Genomic DNA, 21437 nt, shown 5'->3' on the forward strand with positions numbered 1-21437 from the left:
CAAGATCTCTGAGGACCTAACCTGGACCGAACATATTGATGTAGTTATAAAGCAGGCAAGTCAGCGGCTACACTTCATTAGGAGTTTGAAGAGATTTGGTATGTCAACAGAAACACTCAAAAACTTCTATAGATGTAACGTGGAGAGCATTCTGACAGGCTGCATCACTGCCTGGTATGGTGGGGAAGGGGAGGCTACTGCACAGGACCAAAAGAAGCTGCAGAGGGTTGTAAATTTAGTCGGCTCCATCTTGGGTACTAGCTTACAAAGTAAGCAGGATATCTTCAGTGAGCAGTGTCTCAGAAAGGCAGCGTCCATTATTAAGGACTTGAGCACGCATGACATGCTCTTTTCTCACTGTTACCATCAGGAAGGAGGTACAGAAGCTTGAAGGCACACACTCAGCAATTCAGGAACAGCTTCTTCCCCTCTGCCGTCCGATTCCTAAATGGACGTTGAAGCTTTGGACATTATTTCACTTTTTAAAAAAAAATTCAAGTATTTCTGTTTTTTGCATGTTTTTTTTCCATCTATTCACTATACGTATACTGTGATTGATTTACTTATTTATTTTTTCCTCTTCTTTATTATGTATTGCATTGAACTGCTGCTGCTAAGTTAACAAATTTCACTTCACATGCCAGTGATAATAAACCTGGTTCTGATTCTGATATTAATCCATTTGGAAGCATTTGGTCCTTAATCTTGGCAATTCAAAATGTTGCTCTAATGCTTCTTAAATTTGTGACTCTGCCTTCACCAAACCCTCAGGTGTTGGGTGAAGAAGATCCTCAGAATTCTTCTAAACCTCCTATTCCTCAGATTAAACACAGATCTTCTGATCTTCGATACCTCTGCCACAAGGAGATTACTATCCATGCTTGTCATTATTATGTATACGTCTCAATGCATTCCTTCCCCTCCCACCACGTCCAAGCTTCCTGCAAGGTAAACAAATTCAACCAATTCAATCTCTCATATTAGAAGCTTTCCATTCAACCCATTAATCCAATGCTGGCTCCTAGTCAATCAGCCCTATTCCCTTACTTACCGCCGCCCCCCCCCCCCATAATTAGTCCTACAAATTATACTCTGTCTAGCCCACCTAACTCCCTTTTGTTTCCACCACCCTTGAAAGTGACGAATTCCAGATGCTATCTATTCTTTAAGTGAAAAGGCTTTAACTCACATGGACCACTTGCCCAAAATTTAATGTTCCTTGCCCAGTGAATTATCTACCAACGGGAACCACTTTTCCCCACTTACCCCGTCAGTTTGGTACATGTACATCTCTATCAAATTTTCTCCGGTCTTCTTTTCTCCAAAAAGCAACAATCATCAACGTTATTAACAAGGAAGAAGCTTCAACTGATGGATATCTGAAATTTAAAAAAAAAGAAAGGAAATGCTGGAAATACACATCTGTGAAGAAAGAAACAGATTTTAGTTCAGGTTGTAAACCTTTCATCATACTTCCTCTGAACTGAGATCCTCTGCCAAAGGGAAATCTCAGTAACCAGGCTTGTCATAATTATGCATACCTGCACCTCTCAATGCATTCCATCCCCTCCCACCACCCACCACCTCTAAGCTTCCTGCAAGATCATAAAATACAACCAATTCTCAGTCTCTCCTCATCAAAACTGTTGAAATTTGGAAATCAAATACGTTTTAACTTACAGGAAATGCAAGGGCGTAAGTGAAGTTAAAATAACTTCCATTACTGGAGTAGAAGTACCAGCAGCTAAAGACTTTCAAAATAATTTTGAAATTGTGAGAAAATTAAACATAGTTTTACGGAAAGATAAACCCACTTCTGACAAATTTGGAAGGGTTTTTTTTGAGGATGCAACACATTGAAAGAGTGGATGTAGTGGATTTGAACTTCAAGGGATTTGTTTAGGTGCTACATAAGAGTTTACTGTACAAGAAAATGAGAGTATGGTTTGGGGGCGGGGTATAATATATTGGCATAAATAGGTCAGTGAGTAATAGAAAAAAGTTGGAATAAATGAGTCAGTGTTGACTGCCATGTGGATCCATGATGTGACATAAATGATGTAAAATACAATGGGTTAGCAAGCTATTAAGACAACATTAAGAGCCTGTGAAGGGATATAGATTAACGAGTGGGAAAGTAGTTAACAGTTGGAGAATGACATGGAGGAGATGCAAGAGAGGAATGAAAGAAAGAGAAACATAATTATTTAAACAGAGCATGGCTACCAAAAAATTGCATGCTCCCTGGATTAGAGGGCAGGTGCTACATTGGACAAACTTGGGTTGTTTTTTCTGGAACAGCAGGGGTGAAAGGAAGATCTGACAGAGGTATTTAAGATTATGGGAGGCATAGATAGAGTGGACAGACAGCATCTTTTTTCCAGAATTGAAATAGCTAATACCAGAGAGGACAATGCCCTGGATTGCGTATCGCACAGATAGCTAGGACGCAACATCCATGGTTGACCACAACCGAAGGAGGGCCTCAAGTGTAGACAGAAGTATTTCTCCCCCCGCCCAAGGTTGAAATGTCTAATGTCATGCATTAAAGGTGAGAGGGAGTAATTTCAAAGGAGATGACAGGGGCAAGTCCCCCCCCCCGCCCCACACAGAGAGTGTTAGGTTGAGAGGGAGTAATTTCAAAGGAGATGACAGGGGCAAGTTCCCACCCCCCCGCCCCACACAGACAGTGTTAGGTCCTGGATTGCTCTGCCTGGGGTGGTGGTAGAGGCAGAAACATTAGGGACTTTTAAGAGGTGTTTCGATAGGCACATGAATGTGAGGAAAGTGCTAGGATACGGACACTATGCAGGCAGAAGATATTAGCTACTTGATTACTAATTTAATTGATATGGTACAACACTGTGGGCCAAAGGGTCAATTCCTGTGTTGTACTGTTCTATGTTCTAAATGAAACTGGGATTCTGGAACAAAGCACAAAAGACTGACACAAAGAAAGAGCAAACTGCTACAAAAGCTAATGGAATGTTACCTTTATTGCAAAGGGACGTGATCCGTATGTCTTGTCACCTCCAATGCAATCTTAATATCAGCAATGTTGTATCCTCCTGGGATTCTGAACAAACTATTCCCATCAGGGATCCTTATGCCATTCATCCATTTCTACAAACAACCTCCTTCCATCTCATAGCACCTTCACACGCAGGCACAACACCTTGACCTCCTTTCTTTCCCATTCAGAAGTGTTAGGGAGGAGCAGCAATTCTCTTGTAATTTCATTTTAGTTTTTAAACATTCAGTACAATAATGAAATATCAGAAACAGGAAAAGTGAACACTTTGTGGAAAACCTCCATTCAGTCTGATGGGCAATCCTAAGATTCAACTGCCAATTACTTCAACTGTCCTTCTCACTCTTGTCTTGGCTTCTTACACTGTTCTACTGGAAGAATAGACAAAGGAGAGAGGGTGGATGTTATTTCCTTGGATTTCCAGAAAACCTTTGACAAGGTGATGCACATGAGACTGCTAAACAAGAACCCACGGTATGACAGGAAAGATACCAGAATGGACATAAGATTAGCGGGCTCGTATAAGGCAAAGAGTAGGAATAAAGTAGGCCTTTTCCAGTTGGCTGTCGGTGACTAGTGGCGTTCCACAGGAGTCACTGTTGGGTCCGCTACCTTTCACATTATATGTTAATGATCTGGATGACAGATTTGATGGCTTTGTGGCCAAGTTTACAGATGATCCAAAGATAGGTGGAGAGCCAGATAATGTGGAAGAAGGGCAACTGCAGAAGAACTTGGACAGATTAGGAGAACGTGCAAAGAAGTGGTAGATGGAATATGTTGTAGGGATGTATATGGTCATGCATCTTGGTAGAAGGAATAAAGATATAGGTTATTTTCTAAAAGAAGAATAAATTCAGCAGTCAAAGATAGAAAGGGACTGGGGGGGGGGGAGGGTTAACTTGCAGATTGAGTCAGCAGTAAGGAAGGCAAATGCTATGTTGGCATTCATTTCCAGAGGACTAGAATTTTAAAAGCAAGAACATAATACCTTATAAAGCCTTGGCACTGGACAAACCCCATTTGGAGAGTGAATAGTTTTGGGCCCCATATCCACAAAAGGATGTGCTGGCATTGGAGTGGGTCCATAGCAGGCTCACAAGAATGATTGCAGAAATGAATGAGTTAATGTATGAGAAGCGTTTGCTGGTTCTGGGCCTGTACTCACTGGAGTTTAGAAGAATGATATATAGAAAGGCCTAGATGAAGTCGATGTGGGGAGGATGTTTCCAATAGTGGGAGAGTCTAGAACCACAGGGGAAGTTTCAGAATAGAAGGATGTTCTGTTAAAACAGAGATGAGGAGGAATTTTAATCAGAGGGTGACAGATCTGTGGAACTTATTGCCAAAGATAATCATGGGTGCCAAATTACTGGGTATATTTAAAGCAGAGGTTGATAGGATTGTGATAAGGGCATCAAAGATTATGGGGGGGGGGGGAAAGCAGGAGAAAAGGTTTGAGAGGAAAATTAAATCAGCCATGAGCAGACTCAATGAGCTAAATAGCTTAAATTCTGTTGCTATGCCTTAGGCTCATGTCATGGTACCCACTGTTAGCTTGAGGAGCTGTCTATCATTTTTCCCCCATCAGGTACATTGCATCCCTCAGGACTCAAAAATAGGTTTAACAATTTTAGATATAAAGATGTAACAAAAATGGCCAATGCTGTTGAAAAATGATCCACATGCAATTTAGTTCCCCTCTCCCCCCCCCATAGATACTGCTTGATCTGTTGACTTGATGGACCGAATGGCCCAATTCTACACTCATGTTATATTTTCAATTACTGTTTTACATTTTTGTTAATTCCACAAGCTTCTATTCTGCTGGTACTATACACGACTCTTGAATTGTACAATAAAGAGAAACTCTCAATCTACCCCTTCATGGGTCTTGAATGTTGTCTACGTGCATTGCACGTTCTCTATTACTGTAGCATTATATCATTATTGCTCTTCCTTCTATTATTTTGATTTACATAATGATTAGAATGATCTGTCTAGATAGCATTAAAACAAAGTTTTTCACTGTATCTCAATATAGGAGACAATAATAAACCAATCACCAAGCAGACATTATATTCACTAAGTCATTCAATATTCAACCTAGATAGAAAAGCTTCAGAAAGATTCAGAATTTTCCAACACAGATGGTTAACACATGGTCAACACATGGTCTATTATAGCTGTGCCAGCTATAAAATGGTTGCTTAATTTCAAACCATCTTGTGGCATTCAATTCACCCAGCCCTGCAGCTAACAGCTCATGCAGTACACATCCACGACATTTTAAATGTAGTAAGGGATTCTTTAAAGCAATGTGTTCCCAATCCCCACTGCCATCCAGATGAAAGTAATTCCTCATCCTCCTTTAAACCCATAGCTCCTGGTTTCAAACGCCAGCAGATGGGAAAAGGTCCATATTGTTTCCTCCATTTAGGCCCCTCAGACTTTGCAGGTGCCGTGAAAATAATCCCAGAGTATCCAATCATTCCTCACAACCAGAAATGTCTCTGGTACTAACAGCATACTCTAAATTTTCCTCTGCGCCCTTTCCAGTATAATCACATCTTTTGTGGAATGCAGTCACTAGTATATACAATTCTCAAGCTGTGGCCTACCCAGTGGGTAGTCTTAGCACTGTCTCCCTGCTCTTGTAATCTATGCCTTGGCTAATACGGAAAAATATTTCAGCTGTGACTATGCCATAAGGTCACTCAGTTTCTCCACCTTTCTCCAAATTGTCCCTTTTTTTTCCGCATGTTCCTTATCTGTTACAACTCATTTTCCTTTCTAACCAGATATTTGTATCTTCCCGTAATCTAAAACAATCCAATCTCCTGTCAACCACTGTTGTTTCATTTGCAAGAATCTTTATCACACCTCCAATGTTTAAGTTTAAATCTTTAAAACATAGAGCAAGAGGAACTGAGCACAAAGCCTTGTGGTATTTCGTATCTAAGAGACTTTCTTCATCGACTTCCTTTATTAATGTCCATGCTGACTGCCCTTCATTAACCTTCAATTCCCGAAATTGAAAATTTGATTTGTGCCTCAAAATGGATTCTAGTAATAATTTCACTACTAGTGAAATCAATTTCACTCCTATATTTATCAATGTCAAGAATATATTATCAAGGTATACATGTGTTACCATGTACTAACTTGAGATTCATTTTCTTGCAGGGATTTACAGAAAAATAAAGAAATACAATAGTACCATGAAAAACTAAACATAAACACTGACAAACTAATATGCAAAAGATGGCAAATTGTGCAAATAAAAAATAAATGTTAGGGAGAGAGAATCTGCGGTATGTCGAATGCCAGGTGCAAAGTGAAGTCTTTGGGGTAACTGTAAGTCTGTGTCTTTGCTATTGCTTTGCTCACACTGAGTGCTTGGTGACATTGCCGATGCTTGTTTTTTTTGCCGATGGGGGGGGGAGGGGGAATTGTTGCTCGCTACTGCTTATGTACAGGAGGATGGCGAGCTTGGGGGGACTTTGGGGTTCTTATGTTTATCTGTCGTTCATTCTTTGGGGCACTTCTCTTATTTCATGGATGTTTGTGAAGAAAAAATATTTCAGGATGTATATTACATACATTTCTCCAACATTAAATTGGACCTTTGAATCTTTGAGAACATAAATTGTAGGGTCCTTGAAAGTGAGTCTATAGGTTGTAGAATCAGTTCAGTGTTGTGGTGACTGACGTTGGCCACACTGGTTCAGGAGCCTGATAGTTGTTCCTGAACCTGGTGGTGTGGGACGCAAGGCTCCTGTGCATCCCGATGGCAGGAGTGAGAAGACGGTATCGTCTCGATGGTGGGGATCCTTACTGATGGCACCCCGCCCTCAAGTTTACCTGGTCCTTTTCCGACACCTCCCTCCCCTTTCTAGATCTTTCTGTCTCTGTTTCTGGAGACAGCTTATCCACTGATGTCTACTATAAGCCTACTGACTCTCACAGCTATCTGGACTATTCCTCTTCTCACCCTGTCTCTCACAATTCTTCCGTCTCCGCCGCATCTGCTCTCAGGATGAGGCTTTTCATTTCAGGACGAGGGAGATGTCCTCCTTTTTTAAAGAAAGGGGCTTCCCTTCCTCCACTATCAACTCTGCTTTCAAACGCATCTCCCCCATTTTACGTACATCTGCTCTCACTCCATCCTCCCGCCACCCCACTAGGAATAGAGTTCCCCTGGTCCTCACATACCACCCCACCAGCCTCCGGGTCCAAGATATTATTCTCCATAACTTCCGCCACCTCCAACGGGATCCCACCACTAAGCATATCTTTCCCTTCCCCCACCCTCTGCATTCCGCAGGGATCGCTCCCTACGCGACTCCCTTGTCCATTCGTCCCCCCCCCATCCCTCCCCACTGATCTCCCTCCTGGCACTTATCCTGGTAAGCGGAACAAGTGCTACACATGCCCTTACACTTCCTCCCTTACCACCATTCAGGACCCCAGACAGTCCTTCCAGGTGAGGCGACACTTCACCTGTGAGTCAGCTGGGGTGATATACTGCGTCCAGTGCTCCCAATGTGGCCTTCTATATATTGGCGAGACCCGAGGCAGATTGGGAGACCGCTTTGCTGAACACCTACGCTCTGTCCACCAGAGAAAGCAGGATCTCCCAGTGGCCACACATTTTAATTCCACATCCCATTCCCATTCTGACATGTCTATCCACGGCCTCCTCTACTGTAAAGATGAAGCCACACTCAGGTTGGAGGAACAATACCTTATATTCCGTCTGGGTAGCCTCCAACCTGATGGCATGAACATCGACTTCTCTAACTTCCGCTAATGTCCCACCTCCCCTTCGTACCCCATCCGTTATTTATTTTTATACACACATTCTTTCTCTCACTCCCCTTTTTCTCCCTCTGTCCCTCTGAATATACCCCTTGCCCATCCTCTGGGTCCCCCCCCCTTGTCTTTCTTCCCAGACCTCCTGTCCCATGACCCTCTTGTATCCCTTTTGCCTATCACCTGTCCAGCTCTTGGCTCCATCCCTCCCCCTCCTGTCTTCTCCTATCATTTTGGATCTCCCTCTCCCCCTCCAACTTTCAAATCCCTTACTCACTCTTCCTTCAGTTAGTCCTGACGAAGGGTCTTGGCCTGAAACGTCAACTGCACCTCTTCCTAGAGATGCAGTCGACGTTCACCAGCAACTTTTGTGTGTGTTGCTTTTTTTTTCTTTCTCTCACTCTCCTTTTTCTCCCTCTGTCCCTCTGGATATACCCCTTGCCCATTCTCTGGGTCCCCCCCGCCTTGTCTTTCTCCCCGGACCTCCTGTCCCATGATCCTCTCATATCCCCTTTGCCAATCACCTGTCCAGCTCTTGGCTCCATCCCTCCCCCTCCTGTCTTCTCCTATCATTTTCGATCTCCTCCTCCCCCTCTCAAATCTCTTACTAACTCTTCCTTCAGTTAGTCCTGACGAAGATTCTCGGCCTGAAACGTCGACTGTGCCTCTTCCTAGAGATGCTGCCTGGCCTGCTGTGTTCACCAGCAACTTTGATGTGCGTTGCTTACTGATGGATGTTGCTTTCTTGTGGCACTGCTCCTTGTACGTGTGCACAGTAGTGTGGAGGCATTTGCCTGTGATGGACTGGGCTGTAACCATCACTTTCTGTAGATATTTCTGTATCTGAGCATTGGTGTTCCCATGCTAGCTGTGATGCAACCAATTAGGATACTCCCTACTGTGTATCTCTAGAAGTTTGTCAAATTTTTACATGACATGCCGAATCTATGCAAATTTCTAAGAAAGTTGAGCCACTGTCATGCCTCCTTTGTGATGACTCTTATGATCTGGGGCCAGGACAGACTCCCTGATATGAAAATGCCAAGGAATTTTAAATTACTCTCTCCACCTCCGTGTCTCCGATGAGGACTAGCACATGAACACCCCCCACCCCCCACCGTCCTTTCCTCCTGTAGCCAACAGTCATGTTTGGATTTGCTGACATTGAGTGAGGGAACTTTATTTTGGTACCTTTCAACCAGATTTTCCAATCTCCCTCCTGTATGCTGATTTGCCACCACCTTCGATTCGATCAACAACAGTGGTATTGTCAGCAGTCTTAAATATGGCATCGGGCCTGTACTTAGCCACACAGTTGCAGGTATAAAGAAAGCAGAGTAAAGGGCTAAGCACACAGCTCCATAAAGGCAGTGGATTCCAGTTAAATATGGCATTACTTAAATCGAGGCAGCCACTTAATTGGGATAACTCTTAAAGAATAAAAACTAATTCATCAAATAGCTGGAATTCCCTTCCTTTATTTGGGACATAATGCTGCCTTTTTTTAAAAACTACAGTGGATTCCAGTTAATTGGGACACATCCGGACCGGTATGTTTTGACCCAATTAAGCAGCAACTCCAATTAACTGAAGTTTCATTGAAATAGTTAAAAAAAGGATTTAAAAAAAAGACAAAATACTGAGTAACAAATTATGTATTTAAATGAAATACAGAATAAAATAGAATGCTACTACAGTATTACAAAACTGTATTAGCTTCTAATAGTTATTGACTATATAGTTATTAATCCAGTATACACTGACATGTTCTTTTGATTGACTGACTGTAAATGAATAAAATCAGCCTCCAAGAGGACCACGAACTTGTTGTGGTTTGGAGTCCTGTGTGCCTCAATGACTTGGAGAGCTATGTTGGCTGGAGTCAGGGCTTTATTCTTTGGCTTTTGGTAGGGTCACCAATGCCAAACAGGTAAAAAGGCAGAGGCCAGATTGAGAGTGATCCACCAGTCCTCCAGGTTCAGGGATTCAGCTCAGGGCTAACAACCCTGATTGGCCAAACAAAATGGTTACTAAAACAGCAACGAAGAATCGTTCTATTTCTGAGTGCAACGGTGTTTCTGACTCTCCACCCCGCACTTGCCTGACTGACAGTAGTGAAAACCGAGGGGAAGCTACTGACATGATGAAGGAAGCCCTGAACACCACCAGATATGGAGGCCCTTCATTGTTACCCTAAACACCAGTGACAAAATGGGCAATATGCAGGAAGAGTGCTTATTGCAGATACAGCAACAGACCTTCTTCACACAATGTTTTAGACAATGGCATCCTCCAAATCTTCATTTTCTTTTGTAACATTCAAGATGATTGTCAATATCTTCAGATTCGTCTTAGTTCCAAACTTGTTGGAACAGTGAAATAGTTTCATTTTCACTCTCAGCTGTTTCAGGCATCTCCAAACCTGAAAGTTTGAAACTGCAGTGAGCAAACCAGTTCTGAATTGCCTTACTGTTTATTACTCGCCAATGATCAGTGAGAAAAATCACTGATTTTTGAACACAAACACATGCGACTGATACTATTTAAGAACTGTTTAAGCATAGTGTAGTGTCTAACGGTCACACAATGTGAATGTGAATGATGCTAGTTAGAACATGTTTGGCAATAGTATCGTGCCCCTATTGAGCATCATAAATAGAGGAAATCACGGCTATTTTCTCAATTAGTTTTTGTTCTTTAAGAGTTGTCCAAAGATTAAATGATGGCCAAATTAACAAGAATCCACTGTATTTCCATGAAACTTTGGCTAATTGGGTGAGCCACTTAATTGGGCACAGTATACTGATCCCGATTTTCCTAATTAACCGGAATCTAATGCATATCCCAAAGAAATTTCACATGCTACCTCTTTAAGTGTATCATTGTTGTCACAATAGCAGAGGACAAATGATAACTACAAGTTATTCATTTGGCCTTACCGCAACATGGAAAGGATAATCAGAAGGGTTGATGGGCATTATCAGAGAGAATGGATCACAGGGAAATAAATGAGTTGAGTGGGATTAATAGAAACATAGAAAATAGGTGCAGGAGTAGAGCCTGCACCGCCATTCAGTATGCTCATGGCTGATCATCCAACTCAGAACCCTGTACCAGCCTTCCCTCTATACCCCCAATCCCTTTAGCCACAAGGGCCATATCTATAATATAACATATAATATATAATGAAATGGCTCCTTGAGCCATCATAGACTTGCTGGACTGAAAGGTCTCCTTCTATGTTTTTCCCGTTTTGTCCGAGGTCAAATTTTATTCTCTGAACTTCACCCCTCAGTTTTGGCCTTAAGGAGCTGAATGCAGTCAGCACAGTATTTACGGGTCCTGGGTATGACTCTAAGCTGCAACCGGTGATGAGGCTCTGATTGGGGACTTTCAGAGCTTTGGGGAAAGTGGAGTACCCCTTAGTCATTCATTGCTCCCAGGGCCGCTCTGACCCGGAACGGTAGCACCTGCAAGGGTTCCTGCTCAGGATACGAGCGAAGGCCAACGGCGGATCTGGCAGGTTCAGTAACTGAACTTATGACGGAGAAGGTGGATGAGCTAGGACCTCAAATATCAATGGCTAAAGTATAGGCGGATGAACATTTGGGAAGAAAAATAGCGATTTCTTTAGTCCGCCCAACGGTAGGCAATAGCAAACCACCGTTGCTAAATACTAGGTTTCCTAGAATCTATTTGCTAAGAAAACCATGGTCAAACTCACAAAATGTATCACACAACAACAACGTCAAGAGGATCTTCAAGACAATTCTGAAGATGCTTCGCTCGGTAGGGTTGATTCTGGTCAGCAGGGGATCCTCGACCGTCATCAGGCTACTGCTCATAAAATTCAAGTAAAACAAAAGAAAATTATTGCCACTTGGAATGTAAGAACCCTATCAAGCAGGAAGATTGGACAATGTGATAAATGAAATGGAAAGACTAAAGATTAACATCATGGCAATTAGCGAAGGTTGTTGGATAGGTGCTGGAATGTGTCAGAATAGAAGTAAAACACTAATTTATTCTTGTGCAACATCCCATACTAATGGCGTAGGAATTCTTATGGATGAAAACATGGCAAAAAGTGCTTTAGGACATTGGGCAATATCAGAAAGAGTGCTCCTTGTTAGATTCAGAGGACAACCATTTGATTTAGCAATTATACAGGTATATGCACCAACAACAGATGGAACAAATGAGGATATAGATAAATTCTATGAAGAGCTTGAACAAGCAAAGAATGGATGCAAATCTCAAGATATTGTTATTGTCATGGGAGATCTAAATGCTAAAGTAGGACAAGGTGCTGATGGAAATACCATAGGAAAATTTGGACTAGGGGAAAGAAATGTAAGAGGTGAGAAATGGGTAAAATGGTGCAAGATGAATAATCACGTCATTATGAATACCTACTTTAAAAACCATCCAAGACGCTTGTGGACCTGGAAAAGTCCAGGTGATAACACCAGAAATCAAATTGACTTTATTACTATAAACCAAATATTTAGAAACTCAGTGACTCAATGCAAAACATATCCAGGTGCAGACTGTAATAGTGACCATAACCCAGTAGTATGTCATGTAAAAGTAAAACTTAAAAAACTGAAGAAGCAAAAACCTGAACAATCCCTTGACTATTTGCAATTAATTAAAGAAGAAAATTTAAAACAAAAATGTACAATTGAAGTAAGGAATAGATTTCAAAGTCTAGAAATAGATTCTTTTGAAGATGATAGCAATCATGTAGAAATGAAATTTAACTCTCTAAAGGATGCCTTGGTGGAATCAGCAAAGTGCGATTCCTAAAAAAGAAAAAAGCACAAAGAATACATGGATGTCAGATGAAATTAAAAATCTAATGGAAGAAGAGATCCTATAGAATATAAGTCCTTAGATAGAAAAGTTAAAAGCTTATGTCAAAAAGCCAAAGAAGAATGGTTAAACCAGGAACGTGAGCAAATAGAAAGAATCCCTATTACTGATCCAAAAAGGTTACATCAACAAATCAAGAATATCACTGGTAAAAAGCTCCTCTGATCTTCAGGTGGATGTTTGAAAGCAAAGGACGGTACCATTATCATGGAAAAAGATGAGATTATGAACAGATGGACTGAGTATACTCAGGAATTGTTTGAAGACGATCGAGGCGAGAAACCAGAAATTAAGAAAAACAGTGAAGGTCCAAGTATTTTAAAATCTGAAGTTCGTAATGCAATAAATAAGATGAAGAAAGGAAAGGCAGCAGGTCCTGATGAATTAGTAATAGAACAAATTATCGCCCTTGAAGATTATGGAATTGAAAAACTTACTGATTTAATCAATGACATTTATGAGACTGGAATAATACCAGAAGAGATTTTAAAAAATCAGTATTTATCACTCTTCCTAAGAAACCTGGAGCAATAGAATGTGAATTACATAGGACCATAAGTTTCATGAGTCATATCACCAAGATACTTCGAAGAATTTTGATGACGAGCTAAAAGTAAGATACAAGCTGAAATAGGTAAAGAACAGTGTGGTTTTGTGAAAGACAAAGGTACAAGAAACGTAATATTAATGTTAAGGATACTATCAGAGCAAACTATTCAAGTGCAAAAAGATTTGTTTGTTTTATTGACTACACAAAAGCATTTGATAAAGTGAAGCACAGTAAGTTATTTGAAATATTACAGAAAGCTCAAGATCTAGATTCAAAAGACCTCTGCCTAATCAGAAATCTGTACTGGGAACAAACTGCCGCTGTAAAAATAGATGGAGAAGTGAGTCAGTTTACGAAAATCAAGACAGGCGTTAGACAAGGGTATAATTTCTCCCCTGATTTATTTAATGTGTACAGTGAAACAATATTACAAAAAATAACAGACATCTTGGGAATCAAAGTTGGTGGTGAAAAAAATCAATAATTTCAGATATTCCCTTTGGCACTGTGTTAATTGCAAGTATGGAGGAAGAACTACAAAACTTAATTGATATAAAGTAAAGTTATGGCATCCGTTGCGAGACCATGGATCTGTGCCTGGAAAGTCTTCACTCTCCAGGGCGCAGGCCTGGGCAAGGTTATATGGAAGACTAGCAGTTGCCCATGCTGTAAGTCTCCCCTCTCCACGAGACCAATGTTGTCCAAGGGAAGGGCATTAGGACCAAAACAGCTTGGCACCAGTGTTGTTGCAGAGCACTGTGTGATTAAGTGCCTTGCTCAAGGCATTCTCTCGGCTGGGGCTCAAACTCACGATCTTCAGGTAGCTAGTCCAATGCCTTAACCACTTGGCCACGTGCCCACACTTTAATTGATATAGTTGTTGAAGAAAGTGCAATAATGGGTCTATCTATCAATTGCAGAATGTATGGTGATATCCAGAAAGAAGGAGAATCCTATCTGCAGGCTGAGAATAAACAGGGAAGACATAAAACAAGTACAGAACTTTTGCTACTTAGGAAGCTGGGTGACATCAGATGGCAGGTGCGACATGGACATCAAAAGAAGAATAGGGGTAGCAAAAGACACCTTTACGAGAATGAAGAGTATACTGACCAACACTAAACTAGGCATGACAACCCACCTCAGAGTACTGAAATGCACGTTTATCCAGTTATGTTATATGGCTCAGAATGTTGGACAATATCTAGTAACATGAGGAAACAAATTGAAGCGGCAGAGATGTGATTTTTGAGGAGGATGCAAAGAATAACATGGACGAAACGGATGTCATGAGGATGTCATGAACAGAGCAAACACAAAAAGAGAAAATGTATGAGATCATGAAAAGACAACATAATTTCATTGGGCATGTGATTAGTCATAATCATAGTCTTAGTCATACTTTATTGATCCCGGGGGAAATTGGTTTTTGTTACAGTTGCACTATACATAATAAATAGTAATAGGAGTTAGTAATTAGTAATTATGGGAAAGATTGAAGGGAAGAAAGCAAGATGAAGACAAAGACAAATGATGATGGAGACAACAGCCAGAGAACTAGAAATGAATACCAATGAATTGATCCACTTGACCCGAAACAGGAGTGTGTGGGCCATGGCAGTCAAAGCTCAAACTGGGCATGGCACCTGATGATGATGATAATGATGATGATGATGATGATGACAGTTTTTACAAGCCAACGCACTGTTTGAATGTGGAAATATTGCTATGAAGATCTGTTAGAAATGTCCACTCTACATTCCTGCCAATGAGGTATCAACAAACATAAGCAAGATTAGTTTTAAGATCATTGTCATTGAATGCTTTTAAAACAGAAACACTGTTGAAATTGCAACATATTTCACGTTTTGTTGTAGTATATTGAATTTTTGAGGACTTGATCCTGAAGATATTGATTCCTCAGATTGTGATGACAGGCAAGCACTGACATTATCATGTACATCCGGAAGCAGGAACACACCTTCAGCATATCAAGAGGATTACGATCAATCTGAAGAAATCTCAGAGCAGAATTCAACTGAGCCTTCAATACCACTTGTCAAGCTGTATCTTGCTTATGAAGTCTGTCAACTTTATCCATTCCAGATATAATACTCTGAATATGTCAGCCGCAGCTCAGTTGACAGCACTCTTATCAGGAGAGTTGGGGTTCAATTCCCTCTTTGTTGTGCACGTGGCCAAGTGGTTAAGGCATTTGTCTAGTGATCTCAAGGTCGCTAGTTCGAGCCTCAGCTGTGGCAGCGTGTTTGTGCCCTTGAGCAAGGCACTTAATCACACATTGCTCTAGTGTCTGCGCGAGGAGTGGCGCCCCACACAGACTTCCAATCTGCACCTCGTAAGGCATGAAAATGCCCGATGCAGGCCTCGTATGGTCTGAGTTGATGTTCCCTTCCCTCCCACTTCAGTGCAGTCTGAAGAGGTGCTACTCAAGAAGAGATGCTACCTCTTGAAATCAGATCTATCACCACCACTCCAGCAAATGTAAAATGTTTAATGATACCATTTTAAAGAAAGATGTAGGAGTTATCCCCAATCAATATTTACTCCCCAAAATCAACAAAGCAGAAGAAAACTATCTGGTCACTAAACTAGCTGCTACATTTACTATATTACAATCGTGATTACCTGACACTTCATTAGCTGTAAAGCACATTGGATACCACAAAAATGTGAAACACTTTAATTAAATGCAAGGTTTCCTTTTCAAGTTCTCTTCACTCTCGTACATTTTATGGTGATGAAACCTTAAGATCTGGGTTCATGATGTTTCAGTTTTATAAGTACTTAAATCACAATTATCTTAAACATAGACTTCCATTTACTTAATACCTCATTGGCAAGAATGTGAACTGGACAGCTCCTGTGTGCTGATTTTATGTTTACTTATTTTGTTGGGTACACGTGAGATTTTATCGTTACTTAACGCCCACAACTTGCTTGTATTTTGTACGCAAACAACAGGAATTCTGCAGATGCTGGAAATTCAAGCAACACACATAAAAGTTGCTGGTGAACGCAGCAGGCCAGGCAGTTACTTGAGGTTTATTTAACTGAGAAACACTCAGCTGCAAAAACACTAGAACTTTGACAAGTTGTCAACCTGCAGCAATTCAATGAAGTAAGGCCTCATGTTTTGCTCCTCCCTAGTTACTGCTGGAGGACAGATCCCTGCAGTAACATTAGTATAATTAAAACAATGCAAATAATGTTCATACACTTGGTCTACTGTTGTATTGTTACGGTTCACACAAATTGTCTTTTGCAAATCCACTGCAAAAAAAAAGAGCAGGGAATAGTAATACAGTGTTTGAATTGTTCTGTAAAGAAACGACATGGAAGCAAATGGACCAAACAATACGAAATGTTGACTGAATTGTTTTCTTCCTTTATTGCATCTCCAAATTCGGTGCCAACTAATTATAAATTTCAGAGACAGGAGATACAACTTTGTTTAAACAAAGACCACCAACATATCTCAGAAAGATTATTGTGGTTCTTTAAAGTGGAAGTAATAATAAGGAGGAAGCAGCAGAAATGACAAGAAAACCTCTTATTTGATTATTTATTGGAAAAGCTAAATCCTGAAAACTGAATATCTGTAGAAATTGCATCTGGAAAATAATCCTCCTTGGAAACACAGATAAGTAGTGCAAAATGAGCTAGTTTCTCTCATTCTAGAATTTTAAGCTAGAAATTAATTTGCATCATTAAAAAGGACACTGAAATGTCATTGCACAAATATTTTTATTGTGAGCCTGTATCGTAAAGTTCTGTAAACTAAGGCGTAAGATAACAGATGCTATTGTTGCATTTTTGCACCAACCTTCAAATGCAAATAATAAAGGTGCAGAGGTGGGGAGGAAAGCCCATCAGGAAGACTAATGGTCATGGGCCCAATCTAGCACAGAGACCAGGATACCTGGACTTTGAAGATCAGGAATTATCAAGAAATCGTAATTAGCAGCTGGGAAGGAAACTGAAGTCCAAGAAATCACAGTGATGTCAGCAGACCCATGATGGTCACTTGCATTGGGCTTGAAACTGCTCAAAGAGGCCCCTCTTAAACCATGTAAAATGTCCCATGTACCTCTGACTATTGGATATGTAACTGGCATTGTACAAGGCTAATTTCTGACTTGAAGAGTTCTGTTAAATTCCAGAATGGCAAGAGTCAATCTAAAAATGTTTGAAATCTCATTCCACTCTGGAACAAGCAAATTCAGATGTGTGGCACCAAAAAAAAAAAGAGCTTTTGGTCTCAATTTCCACAGCACAATACCTTACATTTTGAAACAAATGGAGGAATGTAATGGGTCTCCATAATCTTTAATGATCTATCCCTGTTACATGCAGAAAGGTGAGGTATGGTGTTCTGCAAGTTTATAAGCAGTGGGTCTCCATAAACTTCAATAATCTATCCTTATTACAGACAGTAAGATGAGGAAGGAAACACTGCTTAATTTCTTGCTCCCTAGAAGGAAATAAATTACTTTAAGGATTTTACTGCTATCAAGAAATACAGGAACAGTTTCTAAGGTTCACCATTTACTTGTTCGCTGAGATATTAGGGATGTTCAGATATGGAGTGTGATGGGTTACAAAATTTCACATTGTTCTGTTCATTTTCAAATGTAATCTCCAGGGTTCTTTTGCATGCAACAAATGAATACCACAAGTTTACATTGTGTTAAACTGCAAGTAGTTGAATCTTTAGATATACATATAATTACATCAATTTCAACAAGTCAGAGATTCACAACAGCAAACAAATGACGAAGGAGATCGAAAACATGGCAAAACTGTCCAGTGCAGCATCACTATTTCAAGTTTTGATGATTCTAAATACAATCTTTTTTAAAATGCACGTGTCATGAGAAAATCCTGTCAAATTCTCCAAGAGGTACGATCGTATCTAAAATGCAAGAGATTCTGCAGATGCTAGAATTCCAGACCTACACTCACAAAATGTTGGATGAAACTCAAAAGGTCAGGCAGCATCTATGAAGAGGAATAAAGAGCCGACATTTCAGGCCAAGATCTTCATCTAGACAGGGAAGGAAGGGGGAAGAAGACAGAAAAAGTCTGAGGGGAAGGGAAGGAGTACAGGCTGAAAGGTGATTGGTGAAACCAAGTGAGGGGAAAGGGAGGTGGCTGGGGGAGGGAGAGTGAAGTGAAAAGCATGGAGGTGGTAGATGAAGGAGGAATAATCTGATAGGAGACGAGAATGGACCTTGGGAGAAAGGGGAGGAGGGGCACCAGGGAGATGCGAGGAGAAGAAAAGGAGCAAGAGGGGAGTCAGAGTGGGGAATGGTAAGTGAGAAAAGGAGGAGAGGGGAGAAATTACGGGAAGTTGGAGAAATCAATGTACACTCCGTCAAGTTGAGGACCATCCAAACGGAATATCAGGTGTTGCTTCTCAAACTTGAAAGTGGCCTCTCATGTCAGTAGAGGACCTGAGACTTTATCAATGTTAGCCTCAACATTGACAAGTTACGTTACCACTTAGGAATGAAACAGTGACATCAACTTGCCAGTCAGCTCATTGGTTCTAGGAAATCCTAAAATAGCAACACTGCTTCACAAAAGTAAGTGGCATCCAATATGACAAGTTGAACCAGAAAAGTATCTCAGCAGTATAGCTTATGAAGTGAAAGATATTATACTATAGCTTGTTAACTGAAAAGATTGAATATACATACAATGGTGTATCACCAAAGCTCATAAAAATCATAGATTCAAATTCTGATTAAGCTGCTGGCTGATATTGGCAACCTTGAGCCAAAGAATGAAAATAAAACCAAAGTCGCAACCATTTTGAATAGAAGGAATCATGGTGAAAAGTAAATGCATATGGAAATCAGCGATGAAACCCTGCTTGAATGAAACGGATGAATGACACTTCCTGACCAACTCAAAAATGAATAATAACCTCTTGTTTGAAATGTTATGCCTGAACTATAGTCCCAGACTCTCTGGAACATTCCTTCATTTCTGGAAGAAAGTCACAGAAGGAAAAAGACATTCTAGGGAGAAGAATATTTTGAAATATTTATCCATCGCACCAATTCTATTGAAGACCTCCAAGACATCAAAATAAACTACAAGTTCAAAGTAGTATATGAAGAATTGTTAACAATTTTATTCTGTTCACCAAAGAGGAAGAAAATAGATAAGTCACTCGGGTTGATAACTAGTGTGGTTATGGAGTGGGGTACTAATCCAAACAGTCAATTCATTTATTGAAACATCAATAACTGTACAATGTACTCCAAGAATGAACACTGCATAGTAGCTTCTTCCTGCCATACAGCATTCATGCTTTCAGTGGGAAGGTCTCACTTTTGACACTGCTGATACAGTTCATCTCAAAATCAGTTTAGTGGCTACAAACACCCATATAAAGTACTATCAATTCCAAGATCCATTGAAATTCTGCAGCACTTCACACCACTTTGGTACAAATTACAAGGATTTACTTGTATAAAAACACAGTACTGTATAAAGAAGTTGGGGGGGGGCCTCGAAACTGTTCTAGTTTTCACTTAGATTATATGTGATTTGAACCTGGCAGTCAGCTGCATAACCATGCATTTGTATCATGTAATTTGCTTATATAAAGCAAGAGTGTTCAGTTGCACATTACTTCAGAGAGCGAAATTATCAACCTAATTTGTGCATCGGGATTAGTTGGGTTGGGACACTCATACTCTACAACTTGTTCATACCATAAACCCCTGCATGTATCACCTTTGCGCATATACAGACTCCAATAAAATCAGAAAATGCGCGAAAATATCAAGTCCAGGGTTCTTCAGCAGATACAGGGTTCTGAGAAGGGTCCCAGACCTGAAACATCGCTTTGTATAAGGACAGGTATAAAACAGAATATGCTGCCTGACTGGCTGACAGTATCCAGCTTTCCTACTTTTATAGCAGTACTTACAGAGATGGGATACATTGCAAGCTGTAAAAAAAATAAGGATTTGTTTTCGTAAATTAGATCATACACATAAACCATTGGAGTTGCAGAATGAGATGAGGTCTGAATGATTACACCATGTCATAGCCACCCTGAAGTATAGGCAGAATTTTACTCGCATTTCAATAGAGGCCTTTCTTCCGAACCGAAGAGGTTGTAACTCCACACTTTAAAATTCTCTCGTGAATCCTTAAATTTAATTCTTGCACTAGGCCAGAACACAACTCAGGAGTCTCAACTTTTGCTGTCTAACTTACCATGCTGACGAAAATTAAAGCCTTCAGGTTAGGCTGAGGGGCATTTCATTCAGCAGCGGCCGGACTACTGCTCTCGCCACTCTGGAGAAGAGAAAGCCTCCAGAGCACTCCCTCCCTCGAAGCCGTGGACTATTAGCCTAGATGCGGCGCTTCAAGGAAGCTCTCACTTCTGCAGCCTCGCTGAGGAAAGCTTGCAACGTCATCACATGCCAACACACCAAGTATCTGTGAAAACCCAGTGCCGAAGCGTCGGCGGAACTGAACAAAGCATCCCGTAGGAAGAGGTTTTCTGCATTGGAATTAAATACAAATCAATGAATGCAAAGACCCGTCAAACCCCCCAACCTCACTTCCCCTTTCACGGCGATTTCATTTGTAACGCGTGATAATTACGCACACGAACATTTGCAGCACGTCTTGCTTAGACGGACGTGTGTGTAGCTGTTTGACAGCGCTCTATTTCTCTTCGCATGCCTTTAATCAGGCCGGCGATATCTCAAGCGAGAGCTTTAGACTGGCGGTTGTGAAGAATGCTGTTCTTTAGACTGAACTGCTGCATCTGCTCTAAACAGCTGGGGAAAAATCTGCACTGAGCAAATTAATTAACAAATCCATTCATAAGCATTCAATTTTAACTGGTGCATTTTAACAATGTAATTCACAATTTATGTTAATAAGGTAATATATTTCTGGTAGCTGCTAATTTTACAATTATCTTCACTTTTATACTTTCTACTAATACGGGGAAGGGGTTATTTAGTAGATCGGTTCAATGCCGGCTAGAATTTCTTCCAATCTCCCTTCCCTCTAAATCCAAATCACTTTATTTTCCCTGTCACCTATACCTCCTCGAACGCCTATCAATTAATCCCTGGATTGTGCTGCCACACACCTACACTAAGGCAATTT

At 40.7% G+C, this 21437-nt stretch overlaps 1 protein-coding gene across 6 annotated transcripts in view; it reads right to left on the reverse strand.

Annotated features, from left to right (window-relative positions):
• Window positions 1-20872, reverse strand: part of LOC140205222 (uncharacterized) — a 103560-nt gene extending 82688 nt beyond the window's left edge. For 4 of the 6 annotated variants that reach the window (XM_072272623.1, XM_072272626.1, XM_072272624.1 and 1 more), the window contains exons 1-2: window positions 20529-20872; window positions 1267-1379 (exon numbers count right to left, since the gene is read on the reverse strand). The gene's annotated coding sequence lies outside the window, so the exon portion shown is untranslated. Of the gene's footprint in view, window positions 1-852; window positions 942-1266; window positions 1380-20528 lie in introns of all 6 variants that reach the window. The other 2 variants (XM_072272625.1, XM_072272629.1) reach the window with 2 other exon arrangements.
• Window positions 20873-21437: the final 565 nt, after the last annotated feature.

This window comes from Mobula birostris, chromosome 11, assembly GCF_030028105.1.
Source record: "Mobula birostris isolate sMobBir1 chromosome 11, sMobBir1.hap1, whole genome shotgun sequence".
NCBI lineage: Eukaryota > Metazoa > Chordata > Chondrichthyes > Myliobatiformes > Myliobatidae > Mobula > Mobula birostris.